We start from the raw sequence: 27,179 nt of genomic DNA, 5'->3' as shown, positions 1-27,179 counted from the left end.
AGGAACCAGATTAACTTCCCATCTAAAACAACCAGAAAACTGAACAAACTATATGAAATAATGGTTTTCAAATATTGGGCATCAGGACAGAATTTTAATTCCTGAAAGAAAAGAAACTGCCAAGCTTGCAAACTAACCCAGAGCACAGGATGGGGGAGTTTAAGCAAAGCTGGTCTCTCCTTGAGTTGAGTACACAGAGCTAAGAATTTACAAAGAATCTAGAATCTGCAAGGCTAACGATCTGAATTTAAGGTTCCAAAGACAGAAAGGTCTTACCAAATTTGGGGCTGAGTACCAAACTATTCACATGAGAGAGAAAATTACCCAAAGATGAGGAAAACACACACACACACACACACACACACACACACACACACACAAATGGACAAAACAATACTAGAAGCTGAAATACTGCTGACAGTAGGTTGTATTCCTACCAGTAAAAGTCCACAAACCTTATAATACATGATGGAGTCCTCAGGTGGATCCTCAGAAGGGTATCTCTTTAATCTCAGGAGGGGCTATAATAGAATTAAAAGGAAGGTTGTTCTGGAAGGACACTAACATATCTTAAAAGTAAGGTTTGAAATATTCCAATAGATTCCAGGCAATACAATGAAGAGTCAGAACAAAACACAATTCTACTTAAAATAATACAACAAAATTCAGCAATCAAGAAGATAGAATTCAAAAATATCTGGCCTATAATCAAAAATTAAATGCAAGCTGGGAACAGAAGCACATGCCTGTAATCCCAGCAACTCCAGAGGCTGAGGCAGGAGGATTGAGAGTTCAAACCCAGCCTTATCAATTTAGCAAGGTCCTAAGCAACTAAGCAAGACCCTATCTCTAATACGCTAAAATATAAAAAAGGGCTGGGGACATGGCTCGATGGTTAAGTGCCCCTGGGTTCAATCCCTGGTTCAAATTTTTAAAAAAGTTAAACACATATAAAGAATCAGCAATGAAAAATAACAAGATCATGGTATTTGCAGGGAAATGGACGGCATTAGAGTAGATTATGCTAAGTGCGGAATATTTTCTCTGATATAAGGGGGGTGACATAAAATGGGGTAGGGAGGAAGAGCATGAGAAGATTACCACTAGATAGGGAAGAGAGGTGGGAGGGAAAGGGAGAGAGAAAGGGAATTGCATGGAAGATGGAAGGAGACTCTCATCATTATACAAAATACATGTACGAAGATGTGAGAAGAAAAAAAAGAATTACATCACCTTAGATTGGGTAGAAAGAAGTGATGAGAGGGGAGGGGAGAGGAGGAGACCGAAAAGGCGGAAAGGAAACACAGTAGAATGAAATAGACATTATTATTGCTGTGTGTATATATGTGACTGCATGACCAATGTGATTCTACAACCTGTACACTCAGAATAATGAGAAATTATATCCCATCTGATTCAAATGTATGATATGTCAAGGTCATTGTACTGTCATATATAACTAATTAAAACAAATTTTTAAAATTTTAAAAAAAGAATCAGGAAAATATGACCTATTACCAGACGATAAATCACTCAGTAGAAACAGACACAAACATGAGAAAGAAGCTATTATTAATATGTTTTATATCTTAAGAAACAAAAAGGACAAGAGGTATGGAAGACATGAAAAAGACTAAAATGGAATTTACAAAGTAGAACTTCTAAAACAAAAAATGTGAAAGACAGAATAACAGATTAAACACTGCAGAAGACCATGAAGTTTAAAAAAAAAAAAACAGCAATAGTGACTATTCAAAATGAAGTACATAGAGGAAAAAAAATACCAAGAAAAAACATGGAAAATTTTCAACTTGACTAAAACATGTTCAACTGGAGGTCATCCCCCAAAATGGAATACAAAACCAATTATTTGAAGAAATATTGTTGAAAATTTTCTAAATTTCAGGAAACTATAAACCATGAGATCCAAGAAACCAAACAGCAGCCAAGGAGACTAAACATAAAGAAACTGTGCCAATGTATATTATATTCTACTTGCAGAAAGCAAATAAAAGAGAACATTTTTAAATAAGTCAGAAAAAAGAACACATTACATAAAAAGAATTAAAATAAAAATAAAAGTAGAAATCTTTTCAGAAATCTTATAAACCAAAAGACAATGAAGATATATCATTAAAGTATTAAAGGAGAAAAATATAAGGCAAGGTAAAAATTCTTTGTCAACAGAAAATATCTATAAAATTTGAAGAGGAAAAAAAGATGTTTTTCAGACAAACAAAAGGTGAAATAATTACTTGCTATCAGATCTGCACTAAAAAAAAATATTTGAAAGAAATTTCTTCAAGGGAAGAAAAATGAGAACCAATTGAAATTTGGATCTTCACAAAAGGAATCAGGAGTACCAGAAATGGTAAACATGTAGATAAATATAAAACTTTAAAAGAAAACTGACTATATAAGACAAAAATAATAATAATGCATTGTTGGCTTTATAGAGTATAGAATTTATAGAATTAGAAATAAAGTATATGTCAATACAATAAAAATGAGAAATAAAACATAAATATATTAATCAAAGTTCTTAAACCATATATAAAATGGAATAATACTTATAAGTAGTCTAATAAGTGAAAGATTTACTTATTATAGACCCTAGAGCATATAATTAATTAGTTAATTAGTGAAAATATATATCTAGGAAGCCCACAGTGGGCAAAAAATGAAATCATTAAGGAAAGGGAAAAAGTTTGAACTGCAATATGTAAGGAAAAAGGGAAGAATGGAAAAGATGAGAAAAGGGAAATAACTAGTAAAATGATACATTTAAATTCAATCATAATCAATGCATCAAATATAAATTAAAAGCAGGTAAATTAAAAGCAAGTATTCCAGAATAAATGAAAGAGTAGGACTCAATGGTACTACATAAACATGAAACTCATCACTTCAACTATAAAGACAAAAAAAATGAGAGAGAAAAACCTAGAGGGCTGACAAGATATGCCATATAATTACTAATCAAACGAAAGATGAATTACGTATATTCACTCAGGTAGGTTAGGCCTCAGATAAAGAATATTACTAGATAGACATTTCATATTGATAGTTTTATTCGTCAAGAAGACTTTTTTTAATTTAAAGAAAAAATTTATTGAAGATTTGAAAAACAATTCCTAAAAGATTTGACTTTTCCAGAAAATTGTAGCACACAATGCATTGTGCCTATTATATTAAAACGTGCATAAGACACAAATACAAAAACCATGAAACAAGCCACCATTCTTCAATAATTTGAGCAAAGATATAATATCTAAGGAACAACATGGATGACTTGCGAAGGATGGGCTCTTTAAGCACCATTAAAAAAAAAAAGGAGCACAAATGGATAAGTGTGTTCAGTTATATACACTGAATTGAACCTTTGGCACTAGGAATCAGAGCATTTTGTCATATAGCATTAACACATATTATAAAAGTGCATAGTGTCAAAAGAATAGAACCACCAGCATTCAAAAGCAGCTTTGTAAACTAGGCAGACATTCTACAGCATGTCTCTCTGTTGTCCATCACTGAATACACTGGTGGCAACTCTGAAGTGAAATTAAAAGAAAGAAAGGAAAAAAGGAGCAGTAACCCCTTTTATTTTCTGTTTAAATTCAAACAGAAAACAAACATCGATTTTGTTATACACTAACATCTTCAAAGTACATCATTTGTACAAGAGAAAGACTAAGAACAAAAATTGTGTTTACAGAGATCCAAACACAAGTGAATGAAGAACATCTCCTCACACTGCTTTCCAATGGTATTCAGGAGGCGTGACTTCATAATTGCTGGCACTAAACAAAGTTGCAGAATTCTTTGCCAGGTACTTGAGGAAATCATGAAGATAATTCAGTAATAAAGCAAGGCTCTTCTCATCCAGAGGTGTATAGGCCAACATTGTTCCAATTCATGCAAATAATCTCAGTAGATGCTGCATTCCATACACCTGGGACATGGGTGCATCAGGATGATCTGCAAGGATTTCAGCATACTGTGGTCTCTCAAATTTGTAGAGCAGCTGAGTGCCCAGCATTACATTGAAATATTCTTTTATTCCTGCCACAACTTCATTAAAAGCATACTCCTTATTATCTGTGTTTACTCGAGATTTCTTGTAATTTGCATAATCCTCAAGAATAGAATCCATATTTTTCTTGCAGGAAGATAAAAGAGCTGTTTTTGTCTGGTAATTAAGTCCCAGTCATCAGCAAGCCCTGGTTTTAGCTCTTCAGGAATCTTTAACTTCAACTATGTTCATAAATGTTTCTTCATTTTCAACAATAGGATCTACCTGGGCCCTTTTCTTCCAAGGAGGCTGATGTGTCTCATTGGTACTACCATCATCTCCATTTCCAGGTGCTTTCTGTTTGTTCTTTTTGGTTTTCACTTCAACATTTTTCTGTTGCAGACCAGATGTCGTCTTTCCTGGAGCAGCCCCTCTCATGTTCCCCTCTGCATGCTCCTGGATTGGCTTTTTGGAGTTCTCCCTGTTTCTGCAGATTGGTGTCCACGTACTTGAGCACTCTGCTCTCTGGAACCCATTCCTCCCAATTTTTATTCCAACCACTGTAATGTATAAAGTATTTCACTTGTTTGTCCTTTGTGGCAACCTTAACGCATTCTGCTTCATAAAGAAGAGGCTCATGAAAGCATAGCGCTCACTCACCCTCCTGGAATTTCGGCTTCGGGTCCTGCTTGGGCGCCATTTATAATGATTTGCCGCCTCCTCCTTCTCCCACCACCCCCGAATACCGCCTCCTACTCTCTACCCCACCCAACTTCGCATCAGACACACTGTCAGGCACAGCCAGCTCTACATCCTGGACCTGATTTTTCATCAAGAAGACATTAAAACCCCTGAACATGCATGAATCTACAAAAGAAACTTGAAACTGCATTAAACAAATATGCTATAAGGCGGTGGCATCAAAACAGAGAAGATGACCAATGTAATAGAACACAATGCACAGAGATAAATCCACAAACCTATAGCCCTCTGATATTTGACAAAGGTGACAAACATATAGGTATTTTGGAGAAAAGATAACTTTTTTAACAAATGGTGCTGGGATAACTGAATAGCTGTATGTAGAAAAATGAAATTAGACACCTATCTCTCACTCTGCACAAAACTCAAATCGAAATGTCTCAAAGGCTTAGGAATTAGAACAGAAACTTTACAACTGCTAGAAGAAAACATAAGGTCAACAACACTCCATCATATAGGTACTTGCACCAACTTCCTTAATTAATAAGACCCCCAAAGTGCAAGAAGTAAAGCCAAGAATCAATAAGTGGGATGCCATCAAATTATAGGGCTTCTGCATAGCAGCTGAGTAGAGCCATTAAGAGCATGAAGGAAACCATTAAGAGCATAAAGAGAAAGACTACAGAATGGGACAAAATTCTGGCCAGCTACCCCTCTCATAGGGGATTAATATCCAGAATATACAAAGAACTTAAAAAACTTAATACCAAAAAAACAAGTAACATAATAAATGGGCAAAAGAACTAACCAGAAACTTCTCAAAAGATGACACCCAAATGGCCAATAAGTACATTAAGAAAATGTTTAACATCTAGCAATCAAGTAAATGCAAATCAAAACTACACTAAGATTTCATCTCACTCCAGGCAGAATGGCAATGACCAAGAATTCGACAACAATAAATGCTAACAGGGTTGTGGGGAAAAAGTAAACTTGTGAATTGTTGGTGGAACTAAAGAGTAGTACAACCATTCAGGAAAGAAATGAAGATAATACCAAGAGTGATTCCTCTATGTATCCACCATAAGGCCCAGCTCTTTGGGTATTTTCCCCAAAAAAATCTAAAAGTGGCATACTACAGTGACACAGCTACTGTTTACAACAGCACAATTCACAATAGCTAAATTATGGAGTCAACTCAGACGCCCAGCATCAGATGAATGGATTAAGAAATTCTGACACACACACACACACACACACACACACACACACACACACACAATGGAGTTCTACTCCATGGCATTTGCTGGTAAATGTATAGAAATGGAGAATAACATGCTAAGTGAAATTAGCCAAACTCAGAAGCTCAAAAGGTCAAATGTTTTCTCTCATCTTCAGAAGCTAGAATAAAATAATGGAAAAGGGGAAAGAAGGGTAGGATAACATAAAGAACCAATCAAATACAAATTAATAGACAAGCAAAAGAAAGTCTAGTAGAGTAGAAAGAGGAGAATGAGAAAGGGAAGGGAGGACAGAAAGAAAAAGGGAGAGGGAAAAGGGGAGGATCATGAACTGAAATCAATTTGCATGCATGTAAGAGTTTGTTGGGATGAACCCAACTACTAATGTATAACTATAAAACTCAAATAATAAAAAAGAAGCTTCAAAATGCATAAAACAATGAGTGATAAAACCAAGAAGATAGACAAATCAACAACCATTGGTAGAGACTTTTACACTTCCAAGTAATTTAATGATAAAATAAGTAGAAATACACACACACACACACACACACATATACATATACACACATACATACTATATATATAAATTTAAAAATAAAGTACATATATATTTTATATATACTATATATCACATATTTTACAAGTATTAAATATTCTATATATATTTTCTTTTACATGTATACATACGTATGCACTCATTTAGAAGACTTAAACAGTATTATCAAATATAATCTAGTTGACATTTCTAAAAAAATTCTACCCAATCGGGGTAGATTAGGCATTCTTTTCAAGTGCATATCAAATTTTCAAAAATAGATGATATTCTGAACCATAAAACAAGTCTCAATTAATTCAAAAAACTGATATAAAAATTGTCTTCTCTAATCACAGAAAAAAAAATGTTAAAGAAAGAAATCTAGAAAGTACTAAAATAACAAAAAAACTCTTCTAAATAAACCATTATAATTTATAAGATAAATTAGAAGATATTTTGAAGTAAATAAAATTGAAAATATGAAAATATGTGGATTGCAATGAGCATAATGCTTTAAAAGAAATTTATAAATATCAGATGCTTATATTTGGTGAAAAAAAAAAGACTCCATAAGTGAGACTTAAGATTTCTCAAGAAACCTGTAAGTGTATTCAGATACAGCACATTAAACCCAAAGTAAACAGAAGGAAAAATAATAAGAAGCAGCAGCCATCAATAAAAAATATAAAAATAAATTGATAAAACTGAAAAATAGATGTTTTTTTCTAAGGATCAATGAAATTAAACCTCTACCCAGGATGATAACAAAAAAATGATATGAATTACTGTTATCAGAAATGGAAATTTTACTATCAGAACATTTCTAAAATTATGCAGATATTAAAAAGATAGGGGAACATCTTGCCAATAACTTTAACTATATACATGAAATGAACATAAAAGATAAAACTTCCAAAGATTACTCTAGAAAAATTAATTAGTGATTAGATCTCTGTCTATTGAAGAAGTTCATTTTCTTATTACTTTTCACAAAGAATAAAAGAGGCACAAAAAGACTTGCTGGGGAATTCTATGAGACATTCAAGAAATAAACAATATAAAGTTTTCAGAAACTATTCCAGAACATAGAGAAATGAACTAGTATTTGATATTATTCTGATACCAAACCAACAAAGACATTGCAAGAAAACAGAAAATAACATCCTCCACCAACACAGATATCAAAATTCATAATAAAGATATAATAAATCACAGCAATGCACGTAGAGGATAACAGAACATGACAAGTGAGTTTTATTCCAGGAATGCAAGGATGGTTGAATATTCAAAAATAAACCAACATAATTCACCCTGAGAAAACTCTCATGATCAACTCAATAAATGCAGAAAAATAAATGTCTTCAACCAGATTCCTTTTAAAAGGGTATATACATTTTTTCTTATAAAGGTAAAAAACTCACAACTAATATAATATTTAATGGTCAAAAACTAAATGCCTTTAGCCTAAGATCCCGAAGAAGGCAAAAGATGTATGCTCTTAGAGAAGTTCTCCCTAGTGCAATATGAAATACAAATAAAATTTATATAGATTGAAAAAGAAATTAAAATATACATATTCAGAGACAACATGATTAATTTACGTAGAAAACTTTAAGAAGCTGACTAAAAGATTGGTTGAAGAATACAAGGTCAATTTTTTAAAAATCAGTTAATAGTTCTACATACAGCTGTCCCTCAATATACATGGTGGATTAGTTTCAGGCCCCTTTACAGATACAAAAGGCCATGTATTCTGATATGGTATAATATTTTCATATAGATTACACATATCATTCTGTACACTTTAAATCATCTCTACATCATTTATAATATTTAAAACCATGTAAATGCTATTGTTATGTTTTATTTTTTGGACACAATGACAAGAAAAAAAGTTTGTACATATTCAAAATGGACATAATGTTTTTTAGAACATTTTCAGTCTAGTTGAATTCATGAATTGCAGAACTCATGGAAAAAAGAGAACCAAATATACTAGAAGCAAATAATTGAAAACTAAGTAATACCAATATAATATCATAAAAATTTTGAAATACTTAGGGATAAATCTAATAAAATATAAGCAAATTTATAAATGAATCAGACAATGTTTTTGTTCATTCTCTCTAAACTGATATAGACAATATAATGATTTATATGTAATTATATATCATTTAATTCCCAACAAGTTTTATTTCAGAAGTCATCAAGATTTTCTCTAAAATATATTTAAAAAATGAAAAGAAGGTAAAAGTCAAAATAATTTTGAAAAAAAAATGATTCATACTAATTATGAATCTTACTATAAAGCTAGAGTAATAAAGACCATATGGTAAGAACGGAGTCAAGAAATGGCCACCTATATATGCCATAAAACTCCCAAGATAATATACAATGAGAATAGAATGATTTTTTAAAATAACTGGACACTATACATAAAATAATAAACCTTGATATTAAAATGCTATCAGTTTTTTAATTAAAACTTAAGAATGAAACTACAAAATCTTTAGTATACCATATTAAAAAAAAAAATCTTTAAGACCATTGGTTAAGCCAAGATGTCTGAGAACACGAAAAGCACAAACCAAATTTGATAAAGGAAACTTCATCAAATTAAACACTTTTGTTATTCAAAAAACATTTCTACATTTCTGTCATCCTCACTTCCAGAGTCTGAATAAATCTCTCTCTCTATATATATAGTGACATTTGGAAAACTACTTATATAACAGGTTATTTGTGATGCTGCTGGTTCCAGGATCACTTTCTGAGAAACACTAGTTTTCAGATCAATATGTTAACAAAGATGATGGCTGTTAGCAAGACTAAAGATTGTTTGGCTGCTACTCACACTATACTAGCAGCTCCTTCCTAAAGGTTCACTATCCATTGAACCAAATAAAGGAAACAGACTTTAAAATACTGAGTGTCTAGGGAAATAATGTGGTACTTCTTTAAAATACCACACATAGAAATACCATCTCCCAGAAAATAGTATAATCACAAAAAATAAAATAAAATAAAACTACTATAAAACCTAGCAATTTCACTTTGGAGCACATACCAAAAGAATTAAAAGCAGACATTCAAACAGATGTTTATACACCCATGTCCATGGCAGCACTATTTGCGATAGTCATAAGGTAAAAAACAATAAATAAACAAAATATGGGATACACATATAATCAAATATTCAGCCTTTTAAAAAGAATGAAATTCTGATACAGAAATATACTATAAAGGAACCCTAAGCCATGATGCTAAATGAAATAAGCCGGTCACAAAAAAGAGCACAATTGTATAATTATATGATTGTATAAAGTCGGAAATAATTTGTTATAGTTGCTCTTCTCTTAGAGAATACACAAAGTTCATTAATTCATCATACATAAGTATCCAAAAAGATGGCACAACTTTCTTGATTAGAATAACTGAGTTCTGTGATAATTTTGAGGTACAATGTATCCTTTTTATTATCAAAACATGTTCAAATAACTGAATTGCAGGAGAAATGAAGACATGTTCTACTTACAAAATGATTTGACATGTTTCTAAAACTGAGAACCAAGAAAACCTTGCTATATAATGCAACATAAGAAACACAGGGAAAGAGTTCTGGTGAGAATGGAAGACAAACAAAAAAAAAGCTCAGAAATGAGTTGCATGATTCCAGACCTCAGCATTGTTACACAATCACAATGGAAATGGAAAGAATGTGTGGTAATTAGCCAACTTTAAATGCTAAAAGTATCCAAACATTCTTTTAAAAAAAAACTTTTAAAAAGGAAATCCTATAGTCTTCGTGACTCCCTCTTTAAAAACACAAAACAAAGTAAAATTAAGTACTGAGTACAGTTATTTATTCATGGGTTTCCCCTATTTTATTTAAGCAGTATCTTATTCAGCATAGGATTCCCTTTGGATATACAGGTGAAATTTTTTCCCAGTAGGTGTAATTAACTTCTTAGCCCTCAACAGGGAGAACAAGGGCATAATGATTATTCTCCATAATCCAAAATGGTATTGTGATATAAATAAATAAACAAATCTCAGGAACAATAGAAATAACAGTACCTGAGTTTTATCAAATATGTTTAAATCAAAGCAGATATTCATCAGTCACTAAAGATTATTGCTAAAACTCAATATACCTGGGGCTGGGGTTGTAGCTCAGTGGTAGAGCACTTGCCTAGTATATATGATGGACTGGGTTCGATTCTCAGCACCACATATAAACAAATGAATAAAATAAAGGTGCATCAACATCTAAATAAAGAGCATTAAAAAAACTCAATAATCTGATAATATAGATACCATTGCTTAAAAGTGTCTATAGCTAATTATGAAATCTTAGCCTAAATTTCTATGAAATTTACTATAATTTTTCCTTGCTCTAGGACTCAATATCTTAAACATCTTACTATTTTCCATCCCCCTTCCATATAGTATAGACATTTATCTATTAAGTTGCCTTTGGGACACTAAAAGAAATAAAGGCAAATTGTTAAGGAACTTCAAGGCTACTCTTCTTGATAGATTCTGTGGTAAGATGACAATACATTATTAGCTCTATATTTGACCTTCTTCCATGCCAACCACAGTCTATTGTTGCTATTCTGGAAAAAGAAATAGTCAATTGAAGTTGGGGTTTTTGTTGTTGTTGTTGTTGTTATTTTTTTGTTTTTGTTTTGTTGTTGTTGTTTCTGGTAAATATCTTACTCAGGGTTCCTCAGAGAGAGAGTAACAATAGAGTGTGTCTGTGTGTGTAAATTGATGGATTATAAGGGCTCACACAATTAGGAAGGCTGAGAAGTCCTGAGATATGTAGTCAGCAAGCTTGAGGCCCAGGAGCATTGCTAATACAGGCCTAAGAACCAGGAAGCTAACAGTATGAGTTCTAGTGTATGTCTGATGCCCTGAGAACCAGAGGAGCCAACAGTCCAAATTTCAGTACAAGTGCAGGAGAAGACTGATGTCCCAACACAGTCAGGAAGAATAAGTTTCCTGACATAGCTTTCTTATTATATTCAGATCTTCAATTGACAGAATAAGGCATTCACATTAGGGAGGGCAATGTGCTTTATTCAGTCTATGAATTCAAATATTAATATTCAAAAAATATCCTCAAAGACATACCCAGAATAATGTTTGATCAAATATTTGAGTAAACTATGGCCCAGTCAACTTGACAAATAAAATCAATCATCTCAAGTTCACTACTTATCAACCTGGCACCCACATGAATCGTCTTAAGTGTGGACTTAGTCTCTAAATAAATAACAAGGTCATAATCCCACTTACAATGATATAAATAGCCTATATATAACTGGAAATGCATTATCTCTCTCCCCAGAAGAGGTGAAGTCCTTGACTGATGTTTACCCTTCTTCTTGATATATTATAACTTAAATACTATGATGCAAAGCTAACAATATTTAAATTCTATGATATAAAATCAAAATATTTTATGTTACTGAGGAATAAAAGAGGGAACAAAAAGATATCTGCTTTATATTATACACACACACGCCACATACATATTCATAAGCAAGTGAGAATACATGTGAAAATTATAAATCACTAAACAGAAGATAAAGTTCCCATGTAAAAGATGTTCTCCCTGTATCAAAAGGAAAACAGCATTCTTGTCATCAAAGATGGGAAGATGGAGCCATGTGAAATCCATATAAGAAAATCTTAGTAAACTCATCTTCCTAGTGAGGGAGAAGTAGTGATTACTCTAGTAATAATATATAATTCACTGAGATAATTTTCAAATTATAGTCAATTCAAATCCGGTCATTTGGTCATACCTGGTATTTATGACTACCTTCTTCTACTACTTACTCTATATTCCCTTTGCCTTTAGAAGGTACTTTAACTAGTTATGATTGTTTACCTAATTGGGTGAACCTAACCTTATTCTGAAATGTCATGGCCATCGTGCCTGGGTTGGGTTGTTGTAGATTTCTACTCACCTTAACCACAAGCATGGTAATACTGAGATATTCTAAGGGGTCTCTTATATTCCATATATATTCTTCGTCGCCTCCACTGTGGAATAGCTGTCTACTTTCTCCCTAATAGTCAGGACCAATCACCCAAGCAAGAGCCATGCTCTTCTTTTCCTATATATTCAGAGGCATGAAGAGGCCAAAGTTGCCAGGAAAAGTCTTAACTTCCAGCTAAATGGAAACATTGTTGTGCCTCCTGGTAGAAGCATTCCTCTAGGCCAGCAGGGCATAAGATCATGGGAACATGAAGTAAAAGTTTGATAGTGGGTCACTAGAAGTAATAGTGAATAGTGAAACTCACATTTCTACTCCTTCATTCCTTGACTCATGAATCTTCACAATGGGAGAACAATGCCATATACTGGATGCTGTTTCCAAGTATATGCAGCCTTCTGGGGAATCTTGGCCCAGTTTTTCAAGGTACTGCCACCAAGCTGGCACTGTAACTGAGTCTTCAAAAGGTCACTGTTCTATCACGCCAACTATTTCTGGAGAGTAGGGAACATGGTAAGACTAATGAATTCCATAAGTACCACATTTCCTTTGCTGCAAAGTGAATTTCTTAATCAAAAGCAATGCTGTATAGAACACCCTGATGATGGATAAGGCATTCTGTAAACCCATGGATGGCAGTTTTGGCAGAATTCCATGTACGAAGGAAAATTCACAATCAAAATAAATGTCTATTCCAGTAAGAATAAAATGCTGCCTTTTCCATAATGGAAGTGGTCCAAGATCTGCAGCCAGGTAGCTAGCTAGCTGATAGTCTAGGGGAATGGTGCCATATCAGGGACTCAATGTTGGTGGCTGCTACTGGGAGTTTAACAGTGGCCATACTCAGATCAGATCAGCCTTCATAAGTGGAAGTCCATGTTGCTAAAACATGTAACTTCCATCCCTTTCAACCACTTGATTTATGAGCCCATTGGACAATGGTATGAGGTGAGGGAAAGAGGAAGGCTAGGAACCACAGAATAAGTCAATCTACTAGATCATTAAAATCCTCCTAATCATTAAAATCCTGATGACATAACCATTTGTTATACATTAAGACTGGACACAAATATATTCAAGAATTTTTTTGTCTATTCAGAGAGGTCTATCTATTCCTTCCCCAAGTTTCTTCTTCATCTGTTTCCTAACCGTGTTCTTTCTAAGTTCATAGCCATCCAGCCAAACCATTGACACAACTCATATCAATATATCACACACCTGGCCATTCCTCCTTCCAGGCAAAATGAATGGCCAGGTACATCACTCAAATTTTTGCCCACTGGGAGGATTTCCTTTCATCACTATCCAGAGATTCCCCCAAAGGAACTGCAGATGTCTACTTTTGAAGGATGCCTGCATATCCATGTAGACCATCTGTAAATCAGGCCTGAGTTTTCTTTTCATCTGTCAATGGATGTTATGTAACTCCTCATGAGGTCACAGGTACAGGTTCGGAGAAAAGAGACAGTATAGCAGAGTAGGCATCACCTCTTCACGGAACTCTTTTGGGCTTCCAGGGCCTGCTTGGGCCTAATCCCAAATATAACTCTTTCATTTGGTGACAGAGTACTGCTGCTGAAGGAATTGAGAACATGCTACCCTGAAGTATGCTGCTTGGGTGTTTTGATTATTTTAAACCAAAAATACTTTTTAAATAGCAGGTACAGGACTATCACTAAACAGAAGATAAAGTTCCCATGTAAAAGATGTTCTCCCTATACCAAAAGGAAAACAGCATTCTTGTCATCAAAGATGGGAAGATGGAGCCATGTGAAATCCATATAAGAAAATCTTAGTAAACTCATCTTCCTAGTAATTTCTCTACCAATTAACAACCTAGCCCATGATCCTTTGCCCCATCACATTTTACAACTCACTATTCTTTATTAAATTCAGTAGATAATGGTTAATTCTAACCACTTCTTTTGAGTCTTTCTTATGAGTGTTCTCATGTCGCATGAAACTTACTTTGTCTTCTTTTCTATTGTTAATCTGTCTTAAGTCAATTTAACTCTCAGGACCAGTCCAAAAAAAAAACCTGAAAGGATAAAGGTTTTGCTTCCCCAGTACTGCACACACTCAAATTTATGGGTTAAGTCCAACACACAGTTCTCAGGTCACATGGTAATTTAGTGGCCCACGTCACTATCTACTGAGGCTCCACAGCAGATCAAGAGCTGTTTCTCAAGAGTGAAATAGTTATTCATGGAGGATAGCAGGGCTATGTTCTATAATTTCAAGGATATGAGCTGTGATTCACCTATAGGGCCTGTCAAAGGCTCCAAACAGCATCCCTATCTGCCACTGAAATATCAAACACATTGGAGATACTGGATATATGGCCCAAGTGGCAGAAGTGATTGTATAGCAATCTAGACCCACTGAAGAACATTTTCTTATTCTGGACCCCATTCAAAACTTGCAACTTTTTAGGAGTCACATGGTAAATAAGCTAGTATAGCACCACCCAAATGAGAAATATGTTTCAAAAAGGCCCACTAGATATAATGCCTCTGTTTTGGGCTTTAGGAGAGGACAACTGTAACACTTTCTTATCTCTCATATTAGTGTAAATAGCTCAACATTCCCCACACCAGCAGACTCCTAGAAATTTCACTGATAAAGTCCCCAGAATTTTACTTGAATTTATTTCCCACTCTCTGATATGCTGATGTCTTATCAATGAGTCTAGAGTAATCACTACTTCTCCCTCACTAGGTCCATTCAGCATGCCATCTATATAATGGACCAATGTGATAATTTGTACAAGAAAAAGGTGATCAAGATTCCTGAGAACTAAAATTACGACACAGGTCTGGAGAGCTGTTATACCCCTGGGATAGGACAGTGAATGTGTATTGCTGACATTACCAGGTAGAACTAAAATGCATCTGAGAGGCCTTGTAGACACAGATGTGGAAAAATATATTTGCCAGATAAATAACTGCATACCAAGTACCAAGGAATAAAATAACTTGCTTAAGCAATGAAAACACATCTGGTACAGCAGCTATAATGGGAGTGGTGCAGCAGCTACAATGGGAGTCACCACTTCATTAGAACTATGATAAGCCATTGTCATTTTCCAAGATCCATTTGTTTTCTGCACAGGCCAAATAGGAGAGTTGAACACGGATATGTCAGGAATCACCATTCCTGTAACTTTCAAGTCCTTAATGATGGCACCAATCTCTGCAATCTCTCCTGAAATGTATTACTGCTTTTGATTCTATTTTCCTAGGTAGACAAAGTTCTAAAAGCTTCTAGTAGGTCTTTACCACCAGAACAGCTCTCACTTCATTAGTCAGGGAACCAACAATAGGGACTCTGCCAGTTGTTATACTTTAGCACTCCAAATGGGGAAATGACCCAAGAATGCATTTAAGAACTGACAAGTCTTAGTGAAAATAATGTAAGCTAACCACTGATCTCTCAATGCTCATGATCCCCTATTCTGACTGATGGATCATAGGGACATTTTGAGCCTCATGGAATTAATTTCAGTTCAGAACCAGTACCCAAGAGATATGATTTCTTTTTCCCTAATGCATAGTTATCCTGGTAAAAGAAGCATGGGTGCCTTGGAAAGGATGGAAAAAAGGCTGAGTATAAATTTTTGGCAGTGTACTAAGGATATTCTGTGATTTCTCTTCTCAAAAGGCAAGACCTTATAGTGGGAACTGCAGTCATTGAATTGGAAAATCTATACAATTGTAGAGGTAAATTCTGGTATGGCAGGGAGCAAGTAGCAGCACTGAACTGTTCAATGCAAGGTGGGTGTGGTTACCATAATGGTCATTAGAACAGTAGAGTCAAAGAAACAATCAGAAGAATCTGATTCTTGCCAGTGGTTATTTGATCATGGTGTTTCTAGAATGAAATGGGTAGCCTAATATATTTTTAGTTGATTTGCATAAGCAGAAAATTTCTAGGTTAAGTGGACAAAAGTCAAATCAAAATAATAAAAGCAGTGCATTACGACTCTCAGTTCCCAAGATTTGAGATAGTTTGCAGACCTAGAACCCCTTGAATGAAGGGGAGCTGAAACCCCTTTGAGGAGTTCTGTCTAGCTCTCCAAGCTGCAAGAGTAAATGCAGAATCTCTGCTTAGTGAACTAATATCAATAAATTCAGCCTGATCCAACTTTAGATTCCTTCCACCACTATCCTACATCTTCACTATCAATACAAACATGTGTCCCAGATGTGAAATTTAAAAACTCACAGTTCTTTCAGAGTGTTGCACATCTCCTCATAAGTCATACTTTGCACCTTATCTCTAGAGTCTACTGAGACTTAAACCTAGCTTAGGTCCAGAATGAAGGATGAATACACCCACAGTGAATCTCCACATCAGGTACAAGCACAAGAATGGGATGCTAATTAGAATAAGATGTTACTCCTTGTTTACATAAATATGTCAAAATATATTCTACTGTTATGTATAACTAAAAAGAACAAATAAAATTTAAAAAAAAAAAAAAGATGAGCCAGATACAGTGGCTCACACCTATAATCCCAGCAGCTCGGGAGGCTGAGACAGGAGGATTGCAAGTTCAAAGCCAGCCTCAGCAAAAGCAAGATGCTAAGCAACTCAGTGAGACCCTCTCTAAATAAAATACAAAATAGGGCTAGGGATGTGGCTCATTGGCAAAGTGCCCCTTAGTTCAATCCTGGATATAAAAAAGAAAAAAAAAGATAAGGGATGGCAGACGCAGGTCCTCAGGAGCTTCAGCATTACCTTGTATGAAGTTTCCTCCAAGCAATGCAGAATTAATCCTCTCAAGAGTAGAGTGGATATTCCCACAGGAGAGGCGAGAGTTCTCTTCAAGTGGCAAAGAAGACGAGTCACAATTTAGGAGTTTAAAGTCACCAACTTTATCAGGATACCCATTCCAATTTTGAGGATCCTGTTCCTTAACAATCAATGTCCTTACTATAATATATTTGCTTTTATTATTCTCATATCTCAAGATGTCTAGATAGTCAAATCTAGCTGTTTTTCTTTTACTAGAAAACTCCTTAACTAGAAAAAAAACAATTTTACCAAGTAATATATTCAGGTACAATACACAGCAAGTATTTAAAAAATGTTTTTTATTTTGCCCTTTCAGCATAATCATTCTAGCAGTTCAATTAACTTTTTAGCCATAATTCAGAAGCCCAAACTGAAATTTTCCTCTATATAATTGATCCAATTATATAAAGACAAAAATGGCATAATGATTTACAACATTAGATGTCTGAGGTAATGATCTATATTATCAATAAAAGTATTTTACATTACCTCTTATCAGATCTTTTTCACTCATTCAACTAACAAACTAATTTTCCTTACATTTACAAATTTCTGACTAAGTCACTCTCCTAAAGATAAGAGCATACTATAGTTCTTATCCACAGCATCAAGCAGATGCCTACTTCAATGACTAAATGACTTTAAAGTATATGGGGAAATTTTATATATCTACATTACAATACTGAAAATGATTTCTTACATGAGGCTGTAATACACATAGGTGAAGAAGAGAAATAGTAGAAAATAACTGGGGTAAAGTGACATTCAGAAGAATTTGGACCACTGAAATACTGTACATGACATCAGCAAAAATGTTCTCCATAAAATAAGAGCAATAGTGGCAAAATCTGTCAAAATCAACTTTTTCAGAACTTGAAATCAAACAATCTTACAACAATCTAGGGAGCATGTAAAGATAAACTGTTGAATCTGAGTAAGAATAGGAAGCTTCGTGGGATTTTAACCTGTCCCTATTCTCACCTCCCTCAGCTGCTCCCTCAGCTGCCTAGCACCATGATAGCCTTGAAACCAACAGGCTCAAAATCATGATTCAATTCAGCACCCTGGAAGCTACCAGAGAAGCAAAATGGGGTTGGAACTCCTCCAAAGCCCCATTCCCAGAAATTTTCATTTTTGTCCTTCACAGCAGTTCCTTGGAAAATGCCACTCCTGTACTTGTCTTTATTTGATCTGACTCAGAGCATGCCCAGTGCCAGAAATCTTTTCCCCAGACGGCATTTGTCAAAAAACAAACAGGACCAATTGTTTAACATCACATCTGCCTGACATGGTATAACTGTTGGAACAAACAACAAGCTAAACAAAGGAAAAGCTGGGAAATTTCAAAATTAAAGCTGGGGAATAAGATGTCCATAGAGTGACTTTGAAAAGATACAATCAATATTTTCCTGAAAATCTAAAAAACTGAAGTCATGTATACTGCTGTATGCATACTCATGAATATCTGTGTGGACTTAGGTCTTTCTTAAGACCTAAGATTGTCCTAAGCTTTCGCAGGTGGCTAATCTTCAAGTCCTGCACAAACAGGAAATGAAGGCTAAGGCAGAGTTGTAAACTGCCTACCTGAGTATTACAGGCATGCCCATCATGCACAGAGATCCTTGACAAAGCCTGAGAGACTCACTGGTTCCAGGCATTTATGGAAATAATCATCTAATCATTACACGCCCTGAAGGTAACCAGAAAGAGACTTCAGTGGCCACATACATAAAGAATTAAGGAAAATTACTATGCAAACAAAAAGCATCAAGAGCAATAACAGCTACGATGACAAACCCTGGGAAGGAGACAGAATCTATTTTTATAATTGTATAGTTTTCAAAGGACATGCAAGAGACAAGATATCACGGTACACACATAGAGGGAAAAGGGCTGTTAATAGAAATTAGCACTAAGGCAGCACAGACATTGGAGTTATCAGACAATGAAATCAAAATGGGCTACTTTAAATATGGTCAAAAATATAGCCTCAAATAACTAAAGGAAACCATATCTTAATAAAGGGGGGAGACTGATTGCAATATCTCACCAAACAGATTATTAATAAAAAATAGGAAATATAAAAAAAGAAATAAGTAAAATTTGGAGTTGAAAGTATAACAACTTAATTGAAAATTTCACTAGAAAGGCTCATAGCACATTTGACCTGACAGAGGAAATGAACTTGAAAATAGGTCAATTGATATTGTCCTGAGAAATAGTAAGAAAAAATAAGGGACAAAAATGAATAAAAACTGTGAGAAATCATCAGGCATATCAACATGAGCATAATGACAGTATCAGAAAACAAGGAAAGAAAGGGACAGAAGAGTATTTAAAGAATAATGACAGAAAACTTTGCAAATTTAATGAAAAATATTAATCTATATACCTAAGGATAATCTTAAATAAGAGTCCCACAATTCTGACACATCATACTCAAACTTCTAAAAGACTAAGTGAATCTTCAAAGCCATATGAGATGCAACTCATCACAAACAAGGAATACGGATTTTACATCTGATTTCACATAAGAAAATGGGCAGTTAGGTGACACATTCAAAGTTGGGTGTGGGGCACTATCAACTAAGAAATCTAAAACAAGCAAAACTAATTTTGAATATGAAGAAATTAAGACTTTCACAGCTAAACAAAAACAAGAATTCATCTCTAGAATTTCTTACCTAGGACAAATAGTGAGAATCCTTCAGGCTAAAATGAAAGGACAACAGAGGGTACTTGAATCCACATAAAAAAAATTAATAGTACTGGTAAAAGTAACTGCATAAGTAAATATAAAAGACAATATAAATGTATATTTGTGACTCTCTTTTACACCTGATTTGAAAGACAACTGCATAAAGCAAAAATTCTAAATCCATATTGATGAGCACATAATATAAAAAGATATAATGTTTGTTACAACAGCACAAAGGGAAGCACATTTTTAACAAACTTAAGGTTGTATTAATCCAAAGTAGATTGTTATAAATTGTCATTTGCAATTCCTGCAGCAAAAACTAAAAAAAAAAAAAATACCTTCAAAATATGTAGTAAAAGAAACAAATTAGGGCTGGGGTTGTGGCTCATGGCAGAGCGCTTGCCTTGTATGTGTGAGGCACTGGGTTAGATTCTCAGCAGCATATATCAATAAATAAAATAAAGGTCTATTGACAACTAAAAAAAAATCTTAAAAAAGGAATAAATTAAAATGGTACAGCAGAATATATCTATTTACTACAAAAGAAGTCAGATAAGGCAGTAACAGAGGAATTAAGGAACAATAGCAACAATTACAAAAACCACTCACACTGAAAATGTACAAAAAAGTAAACAGAAAGATGGCAGGTCTTACCTTATCGATAATAACTGTAAATGAACTTAACATTCCACTCAAAAAGCAAAAATCAGTAATATGGATAAAAAGAAAAGTTAATAAGCTATTAACAGATGATAGATAAGACATCTATCTCATGAAAACTATTACCAATTTTAAGCATTCGGTAGAATAAAATAGAAGTATTCATTTCAACTTGTCATCTGATTCCAGGTAGCTCCTTTATGCTGTTCAGTTTTTGCAGGCTTAGTTTGGTTTTCATGCCCAATTTGGGCAAATTGAACAAAATATATAATCTCATTTTAAGTAGTGTTTATTAAATTCATAATTAAAATGATACTTAATCTCACCTTTAATCACTATCGTTTACTGATACCTAACCATCCATAATAACATTCATATACACCTCCATCTACCAGTGAAGCATAATCTTGAAGCATATAATGGATCTTGCAGAGTACATAGCACTATCTTTACTATAACTGCAGTTCTGAACTCTCATAAAATTAAAGCAACTTTTTGAAGTGATCATGTAAAGCTGATCTTTTATCACGGGGTAGACACAATACAAAAAGCAATTTGGCTGGTCTTTCCATTATCTAGGCCTATTTCTGGAAAGAGATGGCAAAAGGAAAAGAAAGTCAACCTCCTCTAGGATTATCTTTATAAAAAAAAGATAATTACACAAGGGAAAAATGGTTTCACACTTCACAAAATAAGTGTTTTATTCATATAGGTAGTCTTGTGTTGAAATGCAATACATAAATACCAAAATGTACATATACTTTTAAGGAAAACACATAGGCTTACTAGAATTTTAACATGATGCATTTTAAAGTAGATAACATTATCTCTAATCTTCATGTATTAAACCTGTTACAATTAAAAATTCTTCACATTTCAAAAATTTTTAAAAACATGCTGTGACAGCATGTTTCTAATTCTTTAAGTGGGATTCTATCATACACGGCCAACAGAAATCTTTGTATTGGGGATTTGACAGTAGAAGAAAGATAGTATAGGTCAAATGTTTAAACTAATTTAAAATTAGAAAATAAAGAAAGTCTGGGGCTGGGGATGTGGCTCAAGCGGTAGCGCACTCGCCTGGCATGTGTGCGGCCCGGGTTCAATCCTCAGCACCACATACCAACAAAGATGTTGTGTCCGCCGAAAACTAAAAAATAAATATTAAAATTCTCTCTCTCTCTCTCTCTCTCTCTCTCTCTCTCTCTCTCTCTCCCCCTCTCCCCCTCTCTCCCTCTCTCCCTCTCTCCCTCTCTCTCTCTCTAAAAAAGAAAAGAAAAAGAAAAGAAAGTCATAAAAGGCATAAATTTGAGTAAACACTTCAGAAGTACTGATACCTTATTTATTAATTTTTAGTGAGTTTATTCTAATCATTAAAATTAATAGATTCATGTGGTAAAAATGGGAGTTCATAACCCATTTGAATCAAATGTATGAAATATGATATGTCAAGAGCATTGTAATGTTTTGAACAACCAATTTAAAAAAAAGGAGATACAAGTGAAATAAATAAATAAATAAAATTAATAGATTCAAAATAAACATACAAGGCTAAGAATGAAAGATGTGAGTTCAAGCCCAAGCTGGGCAACACAGGGAGAGTTCATATTGAATTAAAAAAAAAAAAAGTCACGGTATAATCCCAGAGGCTTAGGAGGCTGAGGCAGGAGGATCCCAAGTTCAAAGCCAGCCTCAGCAACTTAATGAGGCCCTCCACAACTTAGTAAAGCCCTGTCTCAAAATAAAAAATAAAAAGGGGGGGATTGGAATGATGCAAATGTTATTTGTCTAGAGTGTGGTGGTGCTTTAAATATATTTTTCAGAATATATACAATGATGTATACTAAAAATTACTTTTTATTTGTTGTAAATTATATCTCAATGTGCCTAAATTTTAAAAGAAGTATGTCCTTTGGAAAAAAAAGCACATTGAATTAAATTTGTTAAATCCAGTTTACTGTATTACAAGAGTAAGGCAAGAAAGAACAGTAGAGAAACTGTTCCTTAAACCAAAAATATCCTTAAAATATTGCAAATTTTAAAATTTTTATTAGTACATACGAACAGATGTACATTGATACACAGAGTTAACCTAAAGAAAGTCACCTTTTTAAAGTTCTCATTGTTTGATCCGATTTCAAGAAAGAACAGAAGGAACAGGTTAATAAAGGTGATGGTGATTATAAGCTAGTGTTTAGAAACAATTTACCTGAACATTCCTCCTTCCTTTTACTAAATGGAAACATCTTATCCACCTCAATCCTTTCCCAATAACTTCAGAGAAAGATCCTATCTTTAAATGGCTTTCTTTATTCTTAACAATTCTATGTACTTTACAAATCTTACAAGAGCTGGGGAATCTGTAAAATGCTTCATTAGACAAATTCCTGTTTGTCCCTTTAAGGTCCACACAAGCTAATAGTTAACCATCTTCTCATTTTTATCTGCCACCAAAATACAATAATGATGATGATGATGATGATGATGATGTCCTTTTGTGATGATTTTTATGCAGTTTTGTATGTTATTAAATATTAAGATGATTTAAAAAATCTCAGCGGTTTTGAGCTAAGCATTGCAATAAGCACATACATTTTCCATTTAATAAAAGTTAAGAAGTTGTAACTTTCATCACTGTGTTTTCTTTATGTTTATTCCATTTGACTTATACTGTTGCTGGGAAACCAGTTTGCAATAAGATTTCCCAGCCCACAGAACCACCTCCTAGCCAGTCTGGAGGTTACCAAACTTTGTAACCAGGGCAATTTTCTACCACACAATATTCTGGTCAAGGCACACCACGCAGGTGTACTCTGCTTGGCATCCCCGTTGCTCCATTTACCTAACAGGTACAGTGCAGCCAAGACTCTTTAACAAATTGTACCAGCAGTAATCACAAGTGCAGAGTTCTCCAAATGACGGACAGCATCCTATCAATTCCTGTAACCTCTGTTTTTGCCTTACATTGTAAGGTGAAATGTTAGCCCAACTAATGATAAGATGAAATATCAGCCCACCCCAATAGTTCCATCACACAACATGCAAACTGCTTCAAAAACCATCAACCAACTCCTGCCAGGATAAATATCTGAAGACGAAGATGGCATCAGTATCTGCACAGTTGAGGGGAGGAGGGAAGGAAAGAGTGGGAATTCAAAAGGGGCCGCTGAGTCACCTACAGTTGTGGCCAAGACTTTACCCTCCAGGAAATCAGGCTCAGCCCCAACTCTCAACAGGGAAGCAAGTGAGAGTAGCAGCGGCAACACCATCCTACCAAAAAAACACTCAGCGCTGCTTTTAATAGTTCCCACGCCTTAAAGTAAAGCAAAAATTAGGTTTCGTGTCCAAAGCTTTCCTCCGCGGTAGGTGACAAGCGCAGATGGAGGAAATATTTTTATTATGTGGCCTGGGGGTCGCGCTTTGGGTGATGGAGGATATCTGACCACTTGGCAAAAGTACTTGCTCCAGTCTTAACCCCAAAGTGCCACTTTTACTGCAACTTGTGGCCCAAGTCACTTTAAGGAAATGTAGCTGGCGGACCCAATAGAGCTTTTATCCCGCTGGGCTTGGCAAAGTAAAAGGAAACCTAAATCTGGCGTGGACAGTGACACCTAGGCAAGAATCAAAGTATCCTATCGGTGGGCGCTTCGGTGACACAATAATCACGTGTACTTGTGCGTAGACTTTCCAAAACACTCAACTCTGCAACGTGCAGGTGCCAAAGCCTGCCGGCGAGCAAAGGAACCGGTCTGCACTCCTCGTCCGGGCAGCCAGGTTTCCTTCCCGCCCGAGGCGGGTCACGCCTCCAGACTCGGGGTCGCGGCGACCGCCAGGGGCGAAGCCACAGCTGGCGGGCGGCAGAAGCTCCGCCGCCCTCACAGCCCTAGCGGGTTGCTCCCCGCCGGCCTCGCGCCGCCCCGGCCCCTAGACCCAGGCCCGGAAGGCGAGCGTTCGTTTACCTGCTCCCCGCTCTCGCTCGCTGCCGCCGCCGCCGAGCCGCTGCCGGGTGAGCCACCCCCAGGACACAGACCCGCAAATACACACCGACAAGACCCCAGACCCTCGGGGGAAACTGCGGCCCCAAGAACCCAACTTGGGGTAACCCACGCACCACCCGCCTTCCCACACCTCTGCCCCCGGAAGTTGATTTCCACCAAGGCCCGCCCAAGCCTGCGCGCTGTCACTCAAGGTACACGCGCGAGTCACGTGGCCCTGAGCCTGGAGGGGCCCCATTCTAGGAACCCAGTCCACCCTTGGCTTGGTTTATCCTCAGAGGGTTTTTTTCTTCTGAAGGCATTACCCAGACCTAACTCCTGTTAAGTACAGCGTCTCATTCCTCTTGAGGACAAGCCCTGTTTGTATGACTAAATATCATAGAAAAATAAAACCAAATCACAATGTCTCTCCCATATGGAAAGCTAGGATTGGCTGGGAGAAGATCCCTTTCCCCCACCCCATCACTTCACCACTTCCAAGCTGAATTCAAAAAACAAAACAACAATAAAGACAAAACCATGGGAACTAAGCAAAGTGTCCTACATTTGTGTAGTAAATGCAATGAGTTCTCCTCCCCCTCACCTTTACATATCTGGACTCTAAAGCACCAGGATGCGCCTAGGCTAAGAACCTCTCCAGATCACTACTAATGTGAAAGAATTCTGCTCTAGAAGGAATTTTGTTCTTATCCTCAACTCCAGATAACAGCAAGTCATACATGCCATCTCTGTCACAGAGACAGTCATTCCTTTTTTCAAAGCTGTCAAATAGATTCTCCTGAAGAAAAAGGAAAAAAAAAAATGACACAATTGACAGACTTTTATTTCCAAGGAAGAATAGGTATGTAGACTTGGCTGTTGCCGAATATCAATAGCTGTAAGTAACAAAGAGGCAGCATACTTGTTAAAGTCTTTGCTTTTGCTATGGGAGAGATTTGAAGAACAGTCACTTTATAATTTTTTATTAAGTATACACTATCCTTTTCTGAGTCACATGGTAACAATGCAAGACAAGACACACTCAAAATCTTTGCTTTCAAGATATTACAATGTAGGAACCTGGGTACTTGGAGCATAAATCTCCAGAATATTCATACACTTTTATAAAAAGCATTCTTGAACATCTTGGGCATTATTTTTCTCTTCTTTCCACTCAATAAATAGACTCAAATCTGTAATCTCTAATCTGAACTGGAAGTGGAAAATATCAGCAAGATACTGACAAACATCCAGTAATTGTGGGCCTCAGACATTAATGAGAATTTCCAATACTGAGCAGGGCACCTCTTCTATACCCTTTTTCTAGATCACCCTCTTCTTTGTACATTCAACCAATATTAGAGGAAACACAATGCTTTCTTAGACATATTTGTTTACCTTCCTACTGGACCATCAAGTCAAGGACCACTTCTCATTTGTACATCCAGCAATCTACTTCTCATTCATCTTTCTAGCATAGTGTCTAATAATCAGAAAAAAATATTCAATAAATGATGCTTAACCTGAGTGTAATTCCCTTTATATCATTTTGTCTCTCATATCTCTTCCTGCTTGAAATTTCAGGTAAGTTTCTGGGAGTTTCTTTTGCAGTGTTTACATGCTTATCCACATAATCCAAAACTTAGTATTAAACACATACAGAATCAAATACTAATAATTAATATCTGTTGACCATTTACTGTATCCCTGCCATTAGGCTTAATATTTTCAATCCATTATTTAGATGGTCATCACAATAAGGCTATAAATCAGGTATATTAACATGTTCACTTTTTTGTTGAGAATACAGACTTAGGGAGACTTAACCAGTGGCAGAGCCAGATCTGTCCACCAAGAAGATTTAATGTTCATTCTTTACAGCATACCACCTCTGCTTTTCATATCACTCGTGTATCAGTGCATCCAAATCTCACCACCTCTATGAAATCTCTTCCCTACAGTAATTGCTGTATTTGTTTTCTTATTTAAGTGTACAAACCAATATATTTAGTATATTCACAGAATTAACAAGTGACCCAGTGGAATTACCATTTGAGAATCTTCCTGTTTTCCCAAGTGCCTGTACTATATTCCCAGTACACAAGGGCTCTAATTTTTCCACTGTGTCTTTTCTTAGACTCCTCTAGAATACATGTATCTATTACTTTTCAGGGCACTTTCTATAAGCTATCTGATATTATAACTTATCTTTGTTATATATCTGTCTGCAGTCCAATCACTCTCATAAAAATTGGGACCTTCTGATATGAGAAACATGGTGCCCTGTCCTCAAAAGTATCAAATGTGGAGAAAGATACAATCAAATCAGATATTGTAGTGATTACACTGAAATCAAGTTTACTGTGAAAATATGAAGAAAGAGCGTTTCACTCTACCGAGGCTAAACAGGAAGTACTTCTCATTGTCTGTAAAACTCAAGACATATTTTGAAGAATCACTAGGAATCAGCCAGCTATGGAGAGACATGACCATGCTCCAGACAAAGGATGTATTTCCTTGTGTCAGCACTGTGGAGGTTAGTA

At 35.4% G+C, this 27,179-nt stretch overlaps 1 protein-coding gene and 1 pseudogene across 4 annotated transcripts in view; both read right to left on the bottom strand.

The window, feature by feature from the left end:
* The window catches only part of CCDC91 (coiled-coil domain containing 91), a 355,737-nt gene extending 330,645 nt beyond the window's left edge, over positions 1 to 25,092 (bottom strand). The window contains exon 1 of one of the 3 annotated variants that reach the window (XM_081309051.1): positions 24,622 to 25,092. The gene's annotated coding sequence lies outside the window, so the exon portion shown is untranslated. The remainder of the gene's footprint in view (positions 1 to 24,621) is intronic. The other 2 variants (XM_081309048.1, XM_081309047.1) reach the window with 2 other exon arrangements.
* Positions 3,749 to 4,833, bottom strand: LOC308658726 (mortality factor 4-like protein 1; annotated as a pseudogene). The gene has a single exon. The product of its transcript is annotated as a mortality factor 4-like protein 1 (transcript).
* Positions 25,093 to 27,179: the final 2,087 nt, after the last annotated feature.

Source organism: Spermophilus citellus (assembly GCF_964194105.1).
Source record: "Spermophilus citellus genome assembly, chromosome: 10".
NCBI lineage: Eukaryota > Metazoa > Chordata > Mammalia > Rodentia > Sciuridae > Spermophilus > Spermophilus citellus.
Note: the sequence above shows the minus strand (reverse complement) of the source record. Positions and strands in the feature narration are given on the sequence as shown.